The sequence below is a fragment of the Neltuma alba genome, unplaced genomic scaffold (assembly GCF_004799145.2).
Source record: "Neltuma alba isolate B1F8T4 unplaced genomic scaffold, ASM479914v2 tig00010149_pilon, whole genome shotgun sequence".
Taxonomy (NCBI): Eukaryota; Viridiplantae; Streptophyta; class Magnoliopsida; order Fabales; family Fabaceae; genus Neltuma; species Neltuma alba.
Window position 1 is genome coordinate 37,363 of NW_021635096.1, and position 6,000 is coordinate 43,362.

Below are 6,000 nucleotides of genomic sequence, written 5' to 3' on the forward strand. Positions count from 1 at the left end.
TATGTTTGACTCAGGGGCAACCCACTCTTTCGTGTCCTTTGATTGTGTTGAAAGATTAAGACTGTGTATGGATGATTTGTCTTATGTTCTGTGTGTGACTACTCCGGCGGGAGCAACCGTGAGAACTGTTAAAGTTTGCAAAGGTTTGACCTTTGTATTTAAGGGTCGGGAAACGACCATTGACTTGATTTGTTTGCCCCTTCGAGGCATAGATATTATTGTGGGTATGGATTGGTTGTCAGCTAATAGAGCTACCTTAGATTGCAAGAAGAAGTCTGTTATGTTGCACTCAATCTCAACATCTGTAGATGTACAGATGTTCCTGTTTTGTTGTCAGCAGCTCAAGTAGTGCAATGTGTTAAGAAGGGGTGCCAGGCTTTTGTTGTCTTTTTCTCTATACAAGCTGAAAAGGAGGGGAATATAGACCAAATTGAAGTAGTAAGTGAGTTTCCCGATGTGTTCCCTGAAGAAATATCTGGGTTACCTCCAGTACGGGAGGTGGAGTTTTCCATTGAATTAGCTCCAGGAACCGAACCTATCTCTAAAGCCCCGTATAGAATGTCACCCTCTGAGTTAGCAGAATTAAAGAAACAGATTGAGGATCTGTTGGAAAAAGGTTTTATTAGACCGAGTGTTTCTCCATGGGGTTCACCCGTGTTGTTTGTGAAAAAGAAAGATGGCAGTTTGAGGTTGTGCATAGATTATCGTCAATTGAATAAGGTCACAATTAAGAACAAATATCCCCTTCCAGAATTGATGACTTGCTTGACCAGCTTGTCGGTTCTTCTGTGTTCTCCAAAATTGATTTGAGATCCGGCTATCATCAGTTAAGGGTCAGGTCTGAAGACATTCCCAAGACCGCTTTTCGAACTCGTTATGGTCACTACGAGTTTCTGGTGATGCCTTTTGGATTAACAAACGCTCCAGCAGTGTTTATGGACTATATGAATAGAATCTTCAGGCCTTACTTGGATCAATTTGTTGTAGTCTTCATTGATGATATCCTCATATACTCCAAGAGTGAAGAGGAGCATCGTAAACACCTTCGCATTGTATTACAAATATTAAGAGAGAACAAGTTGTATGCCAAACTGAGCAAATGTGAGTTTTGGTTAAAGGAGGTAAAGTTTTTAGGTCATGTGGTATCTGCCAAAGGTGTGGCCGTGGATCCGAGTAAAGTAGAGGCAGTGTTGAAATGGGAGACTCCCAAGTCTGTGACTGAAGTAAGGAGCTTTGTGGGGTTAGCCGGGTATTACCGTCGTTTCATTAAAGGCTTTTCTCAGATAGCTATGCCATTAACTAACTTGACAAAGAAGGACAAACCCTTTGTATGGACTGAAAAGTGTGAAGCTGCATTTCAAGAGCTGAAAAGAAGGTTGACCACGGCACCTGTCCTCACCATACCTGAACCATCAAGACCGTATACAGTGTACACAGATGCATCTTTGAAAGGTTTGGGCTGTGTATTAATGCAAGATAATAAGGTAGTAGCTTATGCATCGAGACAATTAAGACCTCACGAAGAGAATTACCCCACCCATGACTTGGAACTAGCAGCAATTGTGTTTGCCTTAAAGATTTGGAGACACTATCTTTATGGAGCGCAATTTGAGATTTTCAGTGACCATAAAAGTTTAAAGTACCTGGTAGACCAGAAAGAATTAAATAATCGTCAGCGAAGATGGATGGAATTCTTAGCAGATTATGATTTTGAGTTGAAGTACCATCCAGGGAAGGCTAATGTGGTGGCTGATGCATTAAGTAGAAAAACCGCGCATGTCTTCTACATGAGTGTAACAGAGCATCACTTGCTGGAGGAGTTAACTGAAATACCAATTATGGGTAAGATGACAGAGACGACTGTTACTCTAAATGCAGTACTTGGGGACTTTGACTTCTTTAAAGAGTTGAAGATAGCCCAAATGGAGGATGAGGAATTAATGAGGACAAGAGAAGAAGTAGAAAATGGTGTAGTATCGGATTATGACATTGGAGATGAAGGAATCTTAAGGTACAAGAGAAGAATTTGTGTTCCAGATAATGAAGAAATGAAAAAGATAATTCTTGAGGAGGCACATAGAACTAAGTACACCATTCACCCTGGAATAACCAAGATGTACCATGATTTGAAGCAAGAGTATTGGTGGCCAGGGATGAAGCGTGATGTGACTAATTTTGTACTCAAGTGCTTGACTTGTCAAAAGTCAAAATTGAACACCAAAAGCCATCGGGTTTAATCCAAACTTGGAAATCCCTAAGTGGAAATGGGATAGCATTTCAATGGACTTTATCACGGGTTTGCCTAGAACTCCAGCTGGTTATGATGCAATCTGGGTCATTGTAGATAGACTAACAAAGTCAGCCCACTTTCTCCCAATCAAGTCTACTTATTCTATGGAAAAACTTGCTCAATTGTATGTAGATGAGATTGTGAGATTGCATGGGATACCAAAAGATATCATATCAGACCGAGATCCAAGGTTCACCTCGAACTTTTGGAAGGCGATGCAAGGAGCTTTTGGCACAAAGTTGAAGTTCAGTACGGCGTATCATCCCCAAACTGATGGTCAAACTGAGAGGACCATCCAAACTCTCGAGGACATGTTGAGAGCTTGTGCAATTGAACTTCCAGGTAGCTGGGATCGCCATCTTCCATTAGCAGAATTTGCCTACAACAATAGTTATCATGCAAGCATCCAGATGGCACCTTACGAAGCATTGTATGGAAGAAAGTGTCGATCACCACTGTGTTGGACTGAATTGAGTGAAAGAACCATTGTTGGACCTGACTTTGTGGATGCAACTACAAAGAAAATTGAATTAATCAAACAGAGGTTAATGACCGCTCAGAGTCGCCAGAAGAGTTATGCAGATAGACGACGGAGGCCTTTGGAATTTGAAGTGGGTGACCATGTATTTTTGAAAGTTTCACCAGTGACTGGCATTGGTAGATCCATCAAGGCCAAGAAACTGACTCCTCGATATCTTGGACCTTACGAGATTTTGGAGCGAATTGGGCCGGTTGCTTATCGAATTGCTTTACCACCGCATCTCTCTAATGTGCACAATGTCTTTCATGTGTCACAACTCAAGAAGTATCATCCAGATCCATCTCATGTGATCGAGCCTGAGGAGATCGAGTTACAGGAGAATCTCACCTTTCGAGCTGAGCCTGAACGCATTCTAGATGTCAAGGATAAGCAACTCCGGAATAAAACAATCCGGTTACTTAAGGTTTTCTGGAAAGGCATGTCTCCTGGTGATGCCACTTGGGAAACCGAGGAGCGAATGCGGCGTGATTTTCCACACCTGTTCTCTTAAGTATGTGTTCATGTGTTGTTTGTCTACTATCTTATGTGAAAATAGTATGTGTGTGGTGATATTATCTGTTTTTCAATGTTGTATTGTGTTGTTATATTTTTATACGTGTCGCGAATTTTGGGGACAAAATTCTATTTAGGTGGGGAGAGCTGTAACATCCTTAAAAAAAAAAAATTTAAATAATGTAAAATATTATTTTATTATTATTAAATAATAATATTTATTAATATAAAAAAAAAAAAATTTGACCCAGCTTTCCACCGACTTTCGGTGGAAAAGCTGGGGGGTTATTAAGAGGGAGAAGAATATGGGGTGAATTGAAGGCCAAGAAGAATTTTTCACGCGGGTAATTAAAGAGGGAGGAGGAAAAATGGGGAGACAATAATGAAGGAAGAAAATTGAGGAAGGACGGTTGGCATGTTAAAGGATAATAGAAGAGTGAGTGTTGTGTAGAGTAGAGAAAGAGAGGTGAGAGACGCAGGAAGAAAAAACAAAGAACAAGAGAGTGAGTGAAGATTTCTGAAGGACGTGCTAGCATTGGGGATCATATAGGTACATTAAACACTTCTTTCTATTAAATTTTTTCTTATGAATATTTCCTATATATTTAGAGCTTTATATTAGTAGTATTATTATAATGTTTAGAGAAAATTTTGTGATCTGGGTACAGAGTAAGTATTGATTTTTGACAATATTGACTGTAGAAATTTAAAGATAAATATTAGTTAATTTTAATGGTTTAGATTTGTCTATTTATTATCTATGGTATTTAAAATTAAATTTATTTGTTGAAAAATCTGTCATTATGATATATATCATATTTATACCGATTAAAAATAGTTAAATAATTTATTTGGGTTGTTCGATATATTATTAAAATTTTAATCGGTTTATATTTGTTTATTGATTGTTTTGAGAATTTTAAACTAAGATTTTAGTTGAAAAATGTATTATTCAAGATATATAGAATGTTTTTACCGATTAAATTTAAGTTAAATAACTTATTTGGGTTACTTAATATATTATTGATATTTTAATCGGTTTAAAATGTAAAATAGGTTAAGACTATATTATTAGAAAAATTTTGAAACTGGAAACTTAAGTTATAAATTGAGATTCTTACAATATTAGATAAAAACAATATTTTATAAATATTTATAATTTAAATGAGTTATTTGGGTAGAGAAAAATTGTTATTTGAAGTAAGAATTTTTGGATAGTAAATATATGTATAGATATTATTAATAATAAATTCTATGTAATTTAAGTTAATTATTTGTATGTATATTAAATTGTATCTATATTATTTGTAGATTATCTTGTACTTCGGAGTTTGTAATTTGCGCTCTTATTTCTCAAGCTGTGAGGTTAAGCTTGGAGTAGAGGTAACCGGGGTTAATTTATTTTATATACACGCTTTGGATTGTAAGGTGTTTATTATGTTTTTATTTTCTTAGTTAATTTGTAAAAGTATGCCTGTGAATAAAATATATTTTATTATATGACAAATTTTGGTGAAGTGGGAAGTATGTTGATCTAATTATGTTTGAGTTGTGTTTTATTGGAAATTGTGTTTTCGTGTAGTACTGAATTTAATATACTAATATTATGTTATTAAATGAAATGAAAATGTGTTATACTTTGTTTGAAATTATATCATCTTACTTTGAAGATTGTGATATTTTGATTTATATTGTGACTATGCATGGGGTTCATATGTGGAGGATGGGATTTTGTTATGTGGAGGATAATTGTTCTTGAAGCCCGCGCGGCATGCCTACACTACGGATCCCAGTGTTTGGCCTTATTGTTAGACCCCTGTAGTTCTTCCTTTTCCTTGGCCCGGAATTGAGAATGAACTCTTGGGTAGACACCTCTTGCACCATAGTCCATTCTTGGGCGGTGTAGGTACAGGAGGGGGCCCGTTGCTTGATGTGAGTGGGGTGACCTTTGGCCGGGTTACTCAGCACAGAAAGCCCGGGTCCTTGTCAAGGAGTCATAAGGAGGAGCAAGGTGATGGGAGGGCATATTTCATTGTGTTGTTGCATATATGTACTTTTATATGAATTGTGTTGTGGATGGAGAGATATACTCTTTTTATGTGATTATATCTATTAAAGTACCATTTATTTCTTAAACTATATTTAAGCACTACTTCACCAACTTGCCATCCTACTTGTATATGTCATAAATTAATACTTGGTTACTGGGACTTTACGTCTCACCCCGCTATTCATCAATACTTTTCAGGAGAGCCATCTAGTTTGGCTCGGCGCGAAGGGAAGCAACCAGAGGCATAGGCGAGCATAGCCTAGTAGTCCTCTTTGGTTTAGGCATGTAATGTTATGTATATTGCCATCTTAGGGCCCACAACTGTGTTGACATATACTTTCTTTTGTTTGGATGACTGTATTTGATGGAATACTGTTAAAATGGCTGCAGGCCATAAGACTCTGCTGTGTGCGATGTATGACTTATGGGCTGGGTTGAGCACCCTGTGTTTCTTGTGCCCTAAGTCTTTGTGGGATGAATATTATGTTGGGCTTGTGGGCGGTTACTGTGCCTGAGGTTTTGTTCTACATTGTTAAACCCATGGGTGTTTTATGCATCCTGAGCTACTTGGGACGTTTTTCGAAATAAGTCAAACTCTTTATAACATGGTAGTATTTTAAACTCTAA